The sequence below is a fragment of the Arachis ipaensis genome, chromosome B04 (assembly GCF_000816755.2).
Source record: "Arachis ipaensis cultivar K30076 chromosome B04, Araip1.1, whole genome shotgun sequence".
Lineage (NCBI taxonomy): Eukaryota > Viridiplantae > Streptophyta > Magnoliopsida > Fabales > Fabaceae > Arachis > Arachis ipaensis.
In genome coordinates this window covers 93783057-93800303 of record NC_029788.2, presented here as the reverse complement: position 1 = coordinate 93800303, position 17247 = coordinate 93783057, and positions in this window count along the sequence as shown.

Sequence of the window (17247 nt, the reverse complement as noted above, 5' to 3'; positions counted from 1 at the left end):
CTCTTTCATGTCCTCTGAATCCTCTAAATCAGGCTGAACATCTTTAAAGATGTTTTCCAACTCTGATTCAAGACTCTTAGCCATGTTGATCTCTTCTACCAAAGAGTCAATAAGATCAACTTTCATGCAGTCTTTTGATGTGTCTGGATGCTGCATGGCTTTGACAACGTTCAACTTGAATTCATCATCATTGACTCTCAGGGTTATTTCCCCCTGTTGGACGTCAATGAGGGATCATCCAGTTGCTAGGAAGGGTCTTCCTAGAATGAGGGTAGCACTCTTGTGCTCCTCCATTGCTAGCACAACAAAGTCAGTGGGAAAGGCGATGGCCCAACTCTGACAATCATGTCTTCAATCACGCCTGATGGGTATTTAGTGGAACCATCAGCAAGTTGGAGACATATCCAGGTTGGTTTAACTTCTTCAGTTAAGCCAAGCTTTCTGATAGTGGATGCAGGTATTAGGTTGATGCTTGAGCCAGAAAAATACCTGAAATTACAGAAAAACACACAACTCATAGTAAAGTCAAGAAATATGAATTTTTCCTAAAAACTAATGGAAATAAACTTAAAACTAACTAAAACATACTAAAAACTATATGAAATTAACCCCAAAAAGCGTATAAAATATCCGCTCATCAGTTAACTAGGTTAACTTGGCTTCTAACGTGGCCTATGCTAGCCATCTCCAACGTTAGTGACAAAGTTGAGTGTCATTAACATTGGTTCAACATTCCCTTATCCACGTTAGCTTCCACGTTAACTAAGTTAACGTGGGAGTTAACGTGGCCTAGTGTGACTTGGCCAACGTTAGTGATAATGTTAAGTGTCACTAACGTTGGCTCCATTTCCTTTCTTCCACGTTAGAGTTCACGTTAACTTAGTTAACGTGACTCTTAACGTGGGCAATGATGGCTTCGAGAGCGTTATTGGCAATCACTTTTCTCATTAACTTTGCAAGTTACTCCCATTCCACGTTAGTGTTAACATTAGTTTAACTAACGTAGCCACTAATGTGGTTCTTCTTTTCTTCCTTTGTCCTGAAATCAAGCAATAAAATACATCAAAGTTCTAGTCCAAGTCATGGGAAATGAAACATCCAATTTGTCCTTCAATTCATGCAAAATCCTCATGAAATCATGTAAATTGCACAATGCATGCTTGAATTAAGATGTAAGTGAATATCTACCCAAAACCAGCTTATTTCCTACGGAAATGCATGAAACTACCCTAAAAACAGTAAAGAAAAGGTCAGTGAAACTGGCCAAAATGCCCTAGCATCACAACACCAAACTTAAAGCTTGCTTGTCCCTAAGCAAGTACTGGAACAAGAGAATGATGAATGGAATGCCAAGAGAAGTGAGTCATTCTTGTGGAAGTCATGTCCCTGGTTTTATGGTGGTTTCATGCATAGCAACTTAGGTTCATTCCTGGCTTTCAGACCTTTATCATGTCCTAGAATACTCACTGTGATTGCATCCCATAAAACTTTTATTTATTGATCCTTTTGTTGTTATTTCAGGGCTTATTTGTGTTCTTAGGCTAAGTGTTCTGTAAGGGGGCAACTCTTTAAAATAAGCTTTCAGCCAACACTCCCGAACCAGTTGGTTCAAGGTGCTACGTGTTGAAGCACTCCTAAGGACTTACTTGCTCAAGTCTCTCCCCCATACATACACACCACAGGCATATAGTTTATTTATTTTCTTTTCTTGAGACCTTGGTGTCCAGCACCTCTTTGGGTTACTAAATGCTCTGTAGTGAGGGTTACTCTTGATAGTGGACTTTCAGCTGATAATCCCGAGTTAGTTAACCCAAGTTACCAAGTGATAAGGCACCCCTAAGAGCTTATTCATCCAAGTAGATCCCTCACACAGGAACACCACAGACACATGCCTCAAGATTAAAACCATTGGTGCCTAGCCTTATTGCTTACTCTTTTTCTTTTATTTTTCAACCTTTATTGTTCTTTTCCCTTTTTCTTATTAGGATCTTCTTATTTAGCTAGTCTCATGGGGTGTGTCTCAAGCATAGTATTCCTGACAGATAGTTGTCCTCCCACCTTATGGTTGAACTAACTTAGCTAACTTATGACTCTACCATAAACTCATGAACTTACTCCATAGTATGAACTCCTCTCTGGTCTTTAAAAACACTCATTATCTTTTTCATTTAATTCAAAGGGACAATCATACACTTAAGCAAAGAGAGGATGCAGTGACATAAAGACCAGCAAGCATAGACCTCTTCAACACAAAACATAAGAGACAGAATTGAAAAAGGTTCCAACTACGAGTAACTATTAATCAAAAGTGCATTCAGATTTCCAATTTTCTATAATTCTGAGTATAATGGAATTAAGTAACAATGCAACCTTCGGGTGATGATTTCTAGTTGCCCTCTTTCTTTGTCATCATCCTAGTTCTTCGCTACTTCACTTCCTTGGGTGAAGGTGCACCATTTCCTTATAAGATTCCTACAAAGTAATTGAAAGTTGCTTGTTCCCATAGCACTTGCGACATAGTTAGCTTGCATGAACTTAATTTGGTGTGTGAACACCAAACTTAGTTCCTTGCCCAGTACAAAACCTTACATATATGCAGAGAACCTCATATCTTGTTGTTAACACAACAATTATTACTAAAGTCTAACTACATCTAAGTGGTTTCCCTTGATTGGTTGGAGCTAGCAACGTGCTTTTGGAATGGAGTGTGATTCTTTTGGTGGAACACCAAACTTAGAATCACACTTTCACTCTTGAATTGTTTTGGTGTGGAACACCAAACTTAGCTCTTCGCAATACAGGGGAAACAACTTGCGATCCTTATTGAAATAAAGATGAAAAGGAAACTACCTGAGGTTGGGTTGCCTCCCAACAGAGCGCTCTTTTATCGTCGCTAGCTCGACGGTTCCTCCTTTACTTGAGATGGTAATTTATTCTGGGGTTTTCCCCCATGTTGCCCAGATAATGCTTGAGTCTTTGTCCGTTCACTGTAAAAGTCCTCTCTGAACCTTCATCCATGATTTCGATGTGTCCATATGGCGAAACTTTTGTGACAAGAAAAGGTCCGGACCACCTTGATTTGAGTTTTCTTGGGAATAGTCTCAATTTGGAATTGTAAAGGAGTACTCGCTGCCCCTTTTCGAAACTCCTGGGTGCAAGATGCAAGTCATGTCTTCTCTTTGCCTTCTCTTTATACATCTTGGTATTTTCATAGGCTTGTGACCTGAATTCCTCCATTTCTTGCAGCTGGAAGATCCTCTTTACACCAGCAGCAATGCTGTCAAAATTTAGTATCTTGATAGCCCAGAGAGCCTTGTGTTCCAGCTCCAGTGGTAAATGACAAGCCTTCCCATACACTAGTTGATATGGGGACATTCCAAGTTGTGTTTTGAATGCTGTTCTGTATGCCCAAAGAGCATCATCCAGCTTCTTCGACCAATCCTTTCTTGATGCACCCACAGTCTTTTCCAGAATTTTCTTTAGCTCTCTGTTGGATATCTCAGTTTGTCCACTTGTTTGGGGATGGTAAGGTGTGGCTACCTTGTATTTTACCCCATATCGTAGGAGAAGAGCTTCTAGTGGTCTGTTACAAAAATGGCTCCCTCCATCACTGATGAGTGCTCGTGGGACTCCAAACCGGCTAAAGATATTCTTCCTGAGGAAGTTCATGACTACCCTGTTATCATTCGTTGGGGTTGCAATAGCCTCTACCCACTTGGAAACATAATCCACTGCTACCAAGATGTACTTGTTTGCATATGAGGTTGGGAATGGTCCCATGAAATCGATTCCCCACACATCAAACAATTCCAGTTCCAAGATGAAATTTTGTGGCATCTCATTTCTTTTGGGCAAGTTTCCAGATCTTTGGCATTCATTGCAGCTCTTTACTAGTTCTTTGGCATCCTTGAAAAGGGTGGGCCAAAAGAATCCGCTTTGTAACACCTTAGCTGCAGTTCTATCACCTCCAAAGTGGCCTCCATAGCATGCGCCGTGGCAATTCCATAGGACCTCTCGTCCTTCTTCTTCCGAAATACATCTTCTAAGGATTCCATCTGAACACTTCTTGAATAGATATAGCTCATCCCAGACAAAGTACTTTGCATCATTCATGAGCTTCCTTTTTTGATGTTTATTGATCTCTGGAGGCAATGCCCCAGTTGCCTTGAAGTTGGCAATGTCTGCGAACCATGGTGCTTTGTGAACTACCATCAACTGCTCATCAGAAAAGAACTCGTTCACACTTGTATCAGGTGTTCCACTTTTATCATAAGGAATCCTGGATAGGTGATCTGCTACCTTGTTCTCCACTCCTTTCTTGTCTCTGATCTCAATATTGAATTCCTGCAATAATAAGATCCATCTTATTAGTCTTGGTTTTGATTCTTGCTTGGCAAACAAATATTTAAGTACTGTGTGATCCATAAAAACAATCACTTTAGCACCAATGAGGTATGATCTAAACTTGTCAAATGCAAAAACTATTGCTAGCAATTCCTTTTCAGTAGTGGTATAATTTCTTTGAGTATCATTAAGGACTTTGCTCGCATAGTATATCACATGGACTAAGTTATCTTTCCTCTGTCCCAACACTGCCCCAATTGCAAAATCAGATGCGTCATACATCAATTCAAATGGTAAATTCCAATCAGGTGGGGAAATGATAGGAGCAGAGGACAACCTCATTTTTAAATTTTCAAAGGCTAACATGCATGTTTCATCAAAGATAAATGGTGTATCTGATACAAGGAGATTGCTTAAGGGCTTGGCTATCTTTGAAAAATCTTTAATAAACCTTCTGTAAAAACCAACATGCCCTAAAAAGCTCCTAATTGCCCTGACATCACTGGGTGGGGGCAGTTTTTCAATAAGTTCTACTTTGGCTCTGTCAACCTCAATGCCTTGGTTAGAAACTTTGTGACCAAGGACTATTCCTCCTGTCACCATAAAGTGACATTTCTCCCAGTTCAAGACCAGATTGGTCTCTTGGCATCTTTTCAATACCAAGGCGAGGTGATGTAGGCAACTAGGAAAGGAATCTCCGAATACCGAGAAGTCATCCATAAAAACTTCAATGAATTTTTCTGAAAATGCTCCCAGCAATTTTTGAAGCCCTTTTTGGCCCAAATCCAAGTCCAGAAGGCACAGATCAGAGGTTATGAAGTGGAGAAATGCATCCATTCAGAGGAGAGTCTCCAATTAGTTAGTATTCATGAATTATATGTAGTTTTGAGGGAGAGGTTCTCTCCTCTCTCTTTTAGGATTTAGAATTAGGATTTCTTTTACTTTCAGGATTATCTCTTTTTATCAGGTTAAACATTCCTTTTTATTTATCTTCTCAATTTAGTTCATGAATTTAGTTTATGAATTCTTCCATGTTACAGATTTATCTTTGAATTAATGTTATTTGAGGTATTTCAGTTTATTATTGCTCTCTTTTATTTATGTTACTGTTGCTTCCAATCTGAAGACATTTTTATTCCAGTAGATTTACTTTTTCCCTTTTGGTCTTGGTTAAGAAATCAGTAACTCAGGAGTTATCAAACTCAACGTGATTGATAATCGTTATCTTTGCTAATTGAATTGAACTTCAATAATCCCAATCTTTCTCTAGGAATTAACTAGGATTTGAAGATCAATTTAATTAGTCACTTGACCTTCCCTTGCTCTAGTAAAGGTTAACTAAGTGGAATTAAGGTTCAATCTTTATCATCATTGATAAGGATAACTAGGATAGGACTTCTAATTTCTCATACCTTGCCAAAAGTGCGTTTTACAGTTATTTATTTACTTTACAGTCTTTTACTTATTTTAATTGTAATTTAAATTACTTGTTCCTCATCTTCAAAACCCCGATTTACAATCTTCATAACCAATAATAAGAACATACTTCCCTGCAGTTCCTTGAGAAGACGACCCGAGGTTAAATACTTCGGTTATCAATTTATTAAGGGGTTTATTACTTGTGACAACCAAAACGTTTGTAAGAAAGGTTGATTGCTTGGTTTAGTAGCTATATTTGCAACGAGAGTTTACTATAACTTCTAAGCCATCAATCTTCAGTTCTTTCAATGATTGTTGTTATTATTGTTCCTTCGGAAGTTGTTTTGGCCTTGTTGAGGCTGTTGGTTGTAACCTTCCCTCTTAAAATCCTGACCCTTGGGGCAAAATAACTCGCACTCTCAGATCATCTTGATACTTCAAACATTTTCATTCCTTGTACCCTTCAAGGGCACCCTAACAAACCCTCAAAAAGTAGCACAACTCTTCAAAGTTGCTCATGTAAGCAGCCACTGTCATTGATCCTTGCTTCAGTTGTAATAGCTCCAATTCTTTAGCCTGTCTTACAGAGTTCGAGAAGTATTTCTTGTAAAACTCCCCTCTAAACCTCTTCTAGGTGATCACCTCATTTTCATTCCCTTGTTGTAGCAGATGGTGAGCTCCCTGCCACCAGTGTTGTGCTTCTCCATTCAACTGACATGCAACAAATTCCACCAGTTGATCTTCTAGTACATGTTGTACTTGCATTGCCCTTTCTATCACCTGGAACCAATTATCGGCTTCCGTCGGATTAGTTGAACCCTTGAAGATTGGGGGATTGACCTTCAAAAAAGTTGCCAAGGTGATCGGACCTCCCCCGACTTGATGGTTATCCGGTCCATTACCGTTCCAGTTCATTCTCTTTATGGTCTGGTGAGTAGCCACAGTATTTGCTTGCATAGCATTCACAAGAGTGGTCATAGCAACCAAGAGCATGGCTTGGTTATCCGCCGATGCGTCTTCCAAAATTTCTCCCCGCATACGGGTTCGACCACGTCCACAAATCGTCATTTGGGTCTTGTCCATACCAAACAAGTGATATCAAGGTGATCAGTCTCAATATTTCAAGTCAAGTGCTTCAAATTTCCAAAAGTATACTCATGAACTTCACGCTAAACATATCAATTAGATATCCTAAATAGCACAGGCATAAGCTCAGAGTATGATTAAAGCATAAGCAGTCCATCCCTCAGGCTCACGAGGATGAACTACTTTGATACTATAATATAACACCCTAATTTTCAAGTCCTTATGCTCGAGTCATAAGTAGATGATAATAAGGTGGTATGATTCAAGGTTGATTCATAATATGAATATAATTGAAAGGAATTATTAAACGAGAAACCTGAAATGAAGTAAAATAAAATCGCGAATCGAGAACACTCACATATCAATAAAAAGAAAAGATAAAGCGCAAATGAAAAGCAGAAATAAATAAAAATTTAACATAGAATAGAATAAAGACAGGACATTATATATATATATATATAAGTAAATAGCCACTAATCGCGACCTGCGACGTTTAGGCCGACTAAGGTTACAAAAATATAAACCAGCTGACAACAGTATTTTTCCTATCTCTCCCAAAACATACATCAAGGCCTCTATAGGCAAGTTCCAAAAGAAATAAATACATAGATATAAGCTTTTCAAAATAAGTACGGAGAGATTCTAAACCAAATATAAACAGAAGTCCAATAATTTTCGTCATCTCTCAAATGAACCGCAGCTCACTACTGAGCACCAGGACTTGTATATGAAAAACAGAAAATACATATACAGAATGAGAACCACCAACCTAGGGCTATCAAACGAGCTAGTCCGGCCTATTTAGGCCCGGCTCGTTAAACCCGTGAGTTAAATGGACTAGACCGTTTAATCCTGCTTCATTCGCGGGCCATAATTTTTCAGCTCGGACCATTTATACTCAGCCCGATGGGTTAAACAGGTTAGCCCATTTATCCTTTTATTTTATTTTTTGAAAAATATTTTAACAAAATATATCACTTTTAGGTTAACAACCTTAAAAAATAATATTTTTTTAGTTAATGGGTCAGATTTTCGGATCAGATCGGGGGAATCTCGGCTAAAAGTGCTACTTCTTTTGAAAAAATGTAAAAGCAAATTAAACGGGCCACCCGTTTAGCCCGCGGGCTAGCCCGTTTAACCCGTCATTTTTTTCGGGTTAATCGGACTTAGTCCGTTTAACCTGAAATTTAAATGGGCTTAATTTTAGAGGTAAAGCCTGCCCATTTAAATGGGTAAATGGGCTGGCCCGATGGGAACGGGTTTCCAATACGACAAAAGTGCCAAATAGATACTACATAAGTCAACACGAACTCGCTAAGCAATCTTAAACTGCATACCTCACCATATCCATCCTAAGTTATCTATAATCCATAAATTTAAAACTATCCTAAAGAAGTCTAAATCTAATTCAATATTTCTCATACTTTCACCACTCTCAAACAGAATAAATCCAAAACCAGAACCAGCCCTCAGATAATTGGACTTAGTAATCCTATATCAATACATCAACTTTTCGCCTGTAGCAAGTGGAATCACTCCACTGCATCAATCCAGGAGGCTCAAATCATCCCATTCAATATTTATCTTTATTATTCAACTATTTCGTCATTCCATCTCAACAAGAACAACCCTCAACGTCAACAGACACCAGCATGAGGGACCTCTTAGTTATACAGATACAAGCAATGCAAACAAGGAAATACACAAGTATATTCAAGTAAGGCAAGTAGCACCTAATCATGTAAGATATACAATTAGGCAAATGATACAATTAAGCAAACCCAAACAAATCAAAAATATGCAAATAACACTACAAGAAAAATACCCATTCATGTACCCTTGAAAAGTGTAGCTAAAAGTGAAAAAAATGATGCCTTAGGCTACGGCTACGGCTACGCTTTCTGGGGTGATTCCTATTCGGCCGTTGCCTATTCTCAAAGGCTACGCTTTTCTGCACCAAGGGCTACACTTTTGGCGTTTGGGAATAGAGCGCACTTTTCAAGTGATGCTATCCAGGATCAAAGGCTACGCTTTTCAGCTTCCATTTTTACCAGAATAGGCTATGCTTTTCAACGCTACTGCATCACCTGTAAAGTGTAGCCACATTGTATACCATATAGCTACTCTATATAAGTGTAACCTTAGGTCTCTCATTATTTTTTTATTTTCTATATATATATTCTAATAATTTTTTTCTATAACCTAATATTTAGTAATATGATTATATATATAATCTTGCATTTTTAATTAAATTAGTCAAATATAAAATAAAAATAAATACATAATAATACTATATAATATTCTTCAAATAATAAAAATTATGCTTAAACAAATATATTTATAATGAACCAAAAGTATTAGAATGATTATAATTTTAAATATTCATACATCTTATATTAAAATAAAAAAATAAGTAAAATTAAATTAGCTTCTACAAAATGAATAGAGTTATTCCTTAGCACATCTATAATATACTGCAGTTTATATAATTGTAAACAATTAGCAACAAAAGTCTTTGTAAACAGAAATATACTAATCCAAGAACTTAAGCTCTCTATCAATTAGTTCTTCCTTTGTCTCTCTAGCATTAGCCTTCCACCAAATATACTCATTGCTATCTATCTGAAAACAAAATAAAAAGACACTTAGCATAAAGGAATGTGCCATTTTGTACCAAACCACAAGGGTTCTTAAATCAAAGTCATGAATTCTAGGTACTTGGTAGTGTAAAATCAATTGCAGAAAATAAATGTTGTACAAATATAGAGCAACACCATGCGCTTTTACACCAAATAGAAACAGAAAATAGAGATAATAATATAGAAGCCTATGCAACTTGATTCCTTAATTTGAAAGCATGATAAGGAGTGAAGCAAAAGACATACTAATAAGCAAGATTGACAAACTTGACAAAGGCATTAAAATAAACGAGCACTAAATTTTAGCAATCATAATTATTTATACTCTAACTATATCAAAATTGCAAATTGAGCAAGTAATATAATATAATTTGAAATACTAACAACAGAAACAACAGAAAGCACTTCTCCAAAAAGACTTTGTACAACAGTAACAAGGGCATAACTGGGACAACTGGGGCAAGAACAAGTACAAAATTTTGGGAGAATGCAGCAGTTTTCGAAGTCGTCTCTACCTTGACAGCATTTTGATTGAAGACAAGAGCAACTAAAACAGCTCCTCCTCCTCCATTTATAGCACTTTGATCTGAAATAGCTCCTCCTCCTCCTCCTCCATTTTGATTGATGGAGGGAAGACAATTGCAGATGTAGCAATTGCATGGCCTGCAACATTGATACAAAAAAAATTAGGAATCGCTCAGAGTTTCAATCTTCAAAGCTAAACAATATTAACATACTATTCATATGTGAAAATCAAAGAAAGAAAGGCACAGTTACGGCAATAACATTGAAGAGTGTGATAGGATTAAGGTTAATAACTCAGTGTAGTACTACAATTAATAGTCAGGACTTAAATGCTGAAGTAGGTTAGGACATTACCAATAATTTAGAATGTCACGAGAAACTTTTCTGAATTTGACAAAACCAAATTATATACGCATTGAAAAACCTAAGCAATGTGCATTAAGAGATTGCATATTAGATAACCCGTCAATCGTCTGATGACAACAACTAAACACGGTAAAGACAACAAGTAATGAATTGTATAAGGAACACATTTAATCAATAATTCTAATTCACTAAACTAACCAGAGATTTGGAACCAGTTAGACAATCACAGACATTTATAAAATTATTATTTCCTCTAACAGTAAGAAATCATCATTAATTCATTATTTATTGATGGAATCAATTGAATAAAATAAGCAAAATAGAAACTACATATTACTGAATCCAGTTGTGTAAATACTACTAATAGCCAAGTAAAACACTGCACCTGAAGCCCGAGGGCCCATTTTCTCTCAACAGGGATCTTTGATCTCATTCCTACTTGATATCTACAACTCCAGCACAAAGAAATCTAATACCAAGCATAGAAAATCTACAACTCCAGTAAAAAATCCATAAGAACTCGTTCTAGCTAGAAAGATAGATTCCATCACATGGAGTGTAGAAAGAAATATTGGGCTGCTTCCCATTTGACATGGGTATAAAGTTAGAAGCAAGATAAAAAGTCAAATCACTTTCTCTTTTGTTGTAGTGGATGTGAAAATGACTAAACTAATTCACAATTATAAAAATAAAAAAAGAACCACAACAATTTGGATACCATCACAGCCTTTATCTTTTCTTTCTTGAATTACCTTTCATCTATATCAGTAAATTGAGTGAGATCATCTTGATTCACTCTTCCATTCTATTTTGCTGTTTTGTTCCATGTTAGGTACCAGTTGTTAATACATTAATATCATGTCTTTCTTGATCCTTAAACTATTAACAAAACAGAGGCATAACAAAAATAAAGAGCAAGCTGAAGTTAATGCATGCCAAAAGAAAATATCCTTAAACTTTCTTAGTAACAATTATCTAAATAACTATCAAGGACAACATCATGTACATCATCAAGATACTTCTGAGCAATGTCCATGCACTTCTCAAACAAGTCTTTATATAGATAAACAAAAATCAATTCATTCAAATAAAGCATCAATATCTTTATATAGATATTTTACCTCTCGAAAGTTATAAGCTCATAGAGTTAGGTAAGTGTAGTAATTAACTACCACTTTTCAACAAAAAACCAGCAACTTCAGCTAATTACTTTCCACTGAGATTACTAGGAACGTAGAACTATATATAATAAGGAAACATCACATCAAATTAATTAAGATTAAGAAGAGAACTAGATGAAGTTAGTGTTGTTGGTTGAGTTAGCTGCAGCCTGGTTTTTATATTGGAATTTAATCATGATGAATTGGAAAAAAAACATACCTTAGCTGCTCTTGTTTTTGCCCTTGCCCACCTTGACACAGCAGATTCTTGTTTCTCCACATCAAAGAATGAAACTGAACTCCTTTTAAGAGCAGTAAAATCCAATGCCTTCCACCTTCATCATTCAAAAAAATTCAATTATTTACATGTATAAGATAGAAATTTAATCAAACATCTAGCGCGCACCAACAAAAAAAGGCATGTTTTCATGAAAAACTAACCATAGTTCCTCCACCACCACAGCATCATCTGCCAAGTTTCTTCTTGTACGGTAACTCTTATAAACCTTCTGTAGCTTAGTGGTAACTGCATCGAGCTCGCTTTGGAGAAAAAAAAATTAACAGAAACACAAAAAATGCTTGACAATTAGTACAATAGTAGTAGTAGTAGGCAAGGAATCAAATTTCTGAAAGCTTTGGTGGAATTTATGCATGTCTTTCATAAAGGACTAACTAACTATATATAGTATTTAAAAGAAACGACAATACAGGGGGAAATAAGAGGAAAGTTGCAGTGGAACCCTACCCTACCATGTTATTAATTAGCAGGGGGCTGAGTACTTAGAATCAAATAATTTTAGGAAAGTGGATAACAGGCTGGAGACTGCAGCAGCACAGATAAATATTTCCGTCCAATTCTTCCTACTTTAATCATTCACACTAATTAGTTTTATAATAATCCTTTAATTTTAACGAAATTTCTGCACAATTATTATTTTCTCTGGATACGTAATTAAATAATAATACATTACAATTCTTTTTATAAGGAATGTTCGTTTAATTGCAACAAGAATGAGAAGCTACATAAGAATTTATACAACTGTTTTTATCCATATGTAATGTAATTGACTCAAAACTCGACTAATAAAACTCCTATTTCCACTGTGCTTCATCAAATAACAGTATTATATATTCTAGGACCAAGTTTTTCCCTTTTTTTCCATTTGCTGTTATTTTTTTGACACATTTTAATTGGCTATTATCACTAAAATTCAAAGCATCTATGAAAATATTATATTCTTTTCAAAATAAATTTTAATTTAGTTAAAAGTGATATATTTTTAAAGAACCAATTTATCTGAATAATAGATTACTTCAGTAACATGCTTGAGTTTGTGTATTGCAGATTGCCCTAAATTACATGTTCATTCCATTAATTTGGGAGCACATTCTAATCTTAGTTTAGTTTTCCTCTGATGAGCGGATAATTTATACCCTTTTTGGCATTGTTTTTACATAGTTTTTAGTATGTTTTAATTACTTTTTATTATATTTTTATTAGTTTTTATTCAAAAATCACATTTCTAGACTTTACTATGAGTTTGTGTGTTTTTCTGTAATTTCAGATATTTTCTGGCTGAAATTGAGGGACCTAAGCAAAAATCTGATTCAGAGGCTGAAAAAGGACTACAGATGCTATTGGATTCTGATCTCCCTGCACTCTAAGTGGATTTTCTGGAGTTACAAAAGCCCAATTGGTGCGCTCTTAATTGCATTGGAAAGTAGACATTCTGGGCTTTCCAGCAATATATAATACTTCATACTTTACCCGATATTTGATGGCCCAAACTGGTGTTCAAAGTCAGCCTAAAATATCTTGGCGTAAAACGCCCAAACTGGCACCAGAATTGGAGTTAAACGCCCAAACTGGCACCAAAGCTGGCGTTTAACTCCAGGAACAGCCTAAGCACGAAAAAAGCTTCAATGCTCAGCCCAAGCACATACCAAGTGGGCCCCGGAAGTGGATTTCTGCACTATCTGCACTTAGTTACTCATTTTCTGTAAACCTAGGTTACTAGTTTAGTATAAAAACTACTTTTAGAGATTTATTTTAGAACTCTTTTAAGTTTTACATCTTTGGTTAATCTTGTGCCATTGTACATGTTTGGAGGCTGGCCATTCGGCCATGCTTAGACCTTTTTCACTTATGTATTTTCTACGGTGGAGTTTCTACACCCCATAGATTAAGGTGTGGTGCTCTGCTGTTCTTCATGAATTAATGCAAGTACTATTGTTTTTCCTTCAATTCACGCCTACTTCTCCAAGATATACTCTTGTTCTTAATTCAGTTAAGTTAGAATGAAGGGGTGACCCGTGACAATCACCCAATCTTCGTTACTCGCTTAGCCAAGATCCGCGTGCCTGACAACCACAAAGCGGTCTATATGATGTTCAACGTAGTCATTGGATGACAGCTGGAGTATATTCTCTTGGATATCTAATACACGGACTGAGTCCGTGAGATTAGTATCTTCGTGGTATAGGCTAGAACCATTGGCAGCATTCCTGAGATCCGGAAAGTCTAAACCTTGTCTGTGGTATTCCGAGTAGGATCTGGGAAGGGATGACTGTGATGAGCTTCAAACTTGCGAATGTTGGGCACAGTGACAGTGTACAAAAAGACGATGGTCTTATTCCGACGCTAGCGGGAACCGACAGATGATTATCCGTGCGGTGACAGCGCATATGGATTTTTTTTCATCTGAGAGGATCACACAACTTGCCATGGAAGGAGATAACGCATGGTTGGAAGAAGGTAGTAGGAAAACAGAAGTTCAGAAGCAACAAAGCATCTCCAGACGCTTATCTGAAATCCCCACCAATGAATTACATAAGTATCTCTATTTTATTTTATATTTTATTTATGTTTTAATTATCAAAACCTCATAACCAATTGAATCTGCCTGACTGAGATTTACAAGGATGACCATAGCTTGCTTCAAGCTGACAATCTCCATGGGATCGACCCTTACTAACGTAAGGTTTATTACTTGGACGACCCAGTGCACTTGTTGGTCAGTTACACGGAATTTGAAGAAGTCTTGAGATCACGTTCTCCCACACCAAGTCTTTGGCACTGTAGCCAGGGAATGAACAGTCACGATTTCGCGTACCACCCTCCTTCACTATTAATCCTTAATTTGCTGCTTCTGCTATATATATTCCTCACATTATTTCACTTATATAATGTGTCTTAAGTAACAAAATCACCTTCTGATTCTATAAGTTTGTAACTTTTTTCTCATTTCGAACAATTCAAAATACTCATTGCTAGGATAAGACGTGTGTGATATCTTCAATCATATGACCCTCTTTTACATGACCAAATATTCTAGCAGAACTTTTCCAGGTACAAGAATTTTTATTTTAAAGTTGCTTATAAGATTTACACGCATCCTTCCTTGACCATATTCTTTTCATGTGTTGATGTGTTTTGATTTTTGGATTGTTCATTGATTCCTTACTAGAAAATTACAAATCTTCTTATTTATTTATTCAGGGGTTCAGCTCCAAGCATATCTGGCTCATGCATCAACTTGGTTTACTCTCAAATTTTAACATTCTAATTGAAATATAAGAAACAAATAAGAGCATAGTTGTTGTGTTTGTGATTACTGAGCAGAAACCGGTTTCTAAAATCGGAACCCTAAACCCCTCAAATTTCAGAACCAAATAGAAATTAATACATACCTAATCGATGACGTGAGCACAGAGAGGACGATGAGAAGCACAGAGATCGACGATAGTGAGGGCGGCGCAGCGACGATCAGTGCAGGAGGGTCGAAAAGGAGCAACGGTGGAGTGGTGAGTGGTGTGTAGTGGTGAGTGGTGAGTGTGCAGCGATGTGGTGAGTGGTGAGTGGTCGCGTACGCTTGCACATGTTCGCGTACGCATGAGTGTGATTTTTTAAAACTCACGTACGAGGTTCACCTTCGCGTACGTGAAAGGTTTGGGCATTGGGACTTGCGTCGCGTACGCATGAGCGTCATTTTGACAAACTCGCATACGCATCCCTTGTTCGCATACGCATGGGTGTTGGTAAACTCGCGTACACACGATAATGATCGAGTTACGGCCTGTCGAAGTTGGCCGAAAATCAGTTTTAACCAAAAACAGCATTTGCCAACTTTTCCAAAAGTTCACAAGCCAAAACAGTTTTTAACATCCACAAAATGACCCCAAACCAAATCAATTCACATATTCACACTCAACCAAATTCAAACCTAATTCATCTATACATTTCAACTCAATTTCATCAACTTCACACCTCAAATCCTCAATTTTCATTATCTTATCAATCATTCCAATTTTCACACATTCAATACCAAATTTTTCTTTCAAACTCATACATCATCACACAATTCAATCACCACACCATTCTTACTTTTTTCTGGTCTTCGGCCTAAATTCACAACCTCCACCCCAATATTCATCAATTCAATACATAATTCATAAATACATTATCACCATCCAAATCATCAAACTCCACAACACATTAACTATGCATAATCACACAATCCTCATCCAAATCATTAATTACCACAACACATCATCTACACATATCAAATTCCAACCAAATACACAATTCAAACTTAATCTTAAGGACATTTAGTCTAGGATTTCATATTACATTATACAATATTTAAATAAAATTTAAACCGTATCTTGGAAGCCAAAATCATGCCTCTCGCTTAGCTTGCCTGCCTCCTAATGTTGCTTTGATAACTCTTGAGGTACACTTAGCTACAATACAATGTGAATTTTTAAAATTTTGAGAGCAATGTACATGACATTAGTTAGTATAAGGGTCCTCGTTACAACAAAAATTAGCATCTTGTTTCTCTTTGACTATTAATTGATATTATGCCTTTAACTTGTGCAAGGAAAATTGTTCCCTCTCCGCATGGTGTCATGCATGGAAAAAGTTCTTTGATATATTATGATGTGAAAGGAAAAGATGGATTATTTGCTGGATTAGCAGAATAGGGATTCATTGATATTATTTATGAAATTTAATTGTTGTATTTTGATTTGTTTTATTTGTTCTATTTTTACTATAATTGGCCATCAGTTCAGCAACTGCATTCTCTTCACTCATAATGTAAATTTTATAATGTAGTGGATATGATATAATATATTTTGATTTGTGTCGATTGGACTAAAAATATATCTATCTTATGATGTACATTTTATGATTTAGATTATTTGAATTTATTTTTTTAGATTGATTTTTGTGATTATCATAATTTTTTGATATGATTATGTTTTTAAAAAATAAATCTCACAAAATAGAGTAAACCATGGTTACGGTTTTAAAATTAGAGCAATCATAGAGTAAGTTATGGTTACGGTTTTAAAATAGATTGTCTATGATCATACTAAAGCCGTAACCATAAGCGTGACCATATATTAGACTATGGTCACGATTTTACAAAAGGGTGACCATAGAATAAACTATGGTCACAGGTTTGACGCATGACCATAGAGCAACTTATGGTCATAGTAAAAAAACGTGACCTAAAGTGTCAAAAAGAAAATACTATTATAACCGTGACAAAAAAAACGTGATTTTAAATAAAAAAAAACGTGACTATAGATTTATAATCACACCAGAATAGATCACAGCTAAAAAACCGTGACCTAAAGTTAAAAATAGTGACTATAATTCTATGGTGATCCTTTTTACTAATTATAGTCACGGTTTGACC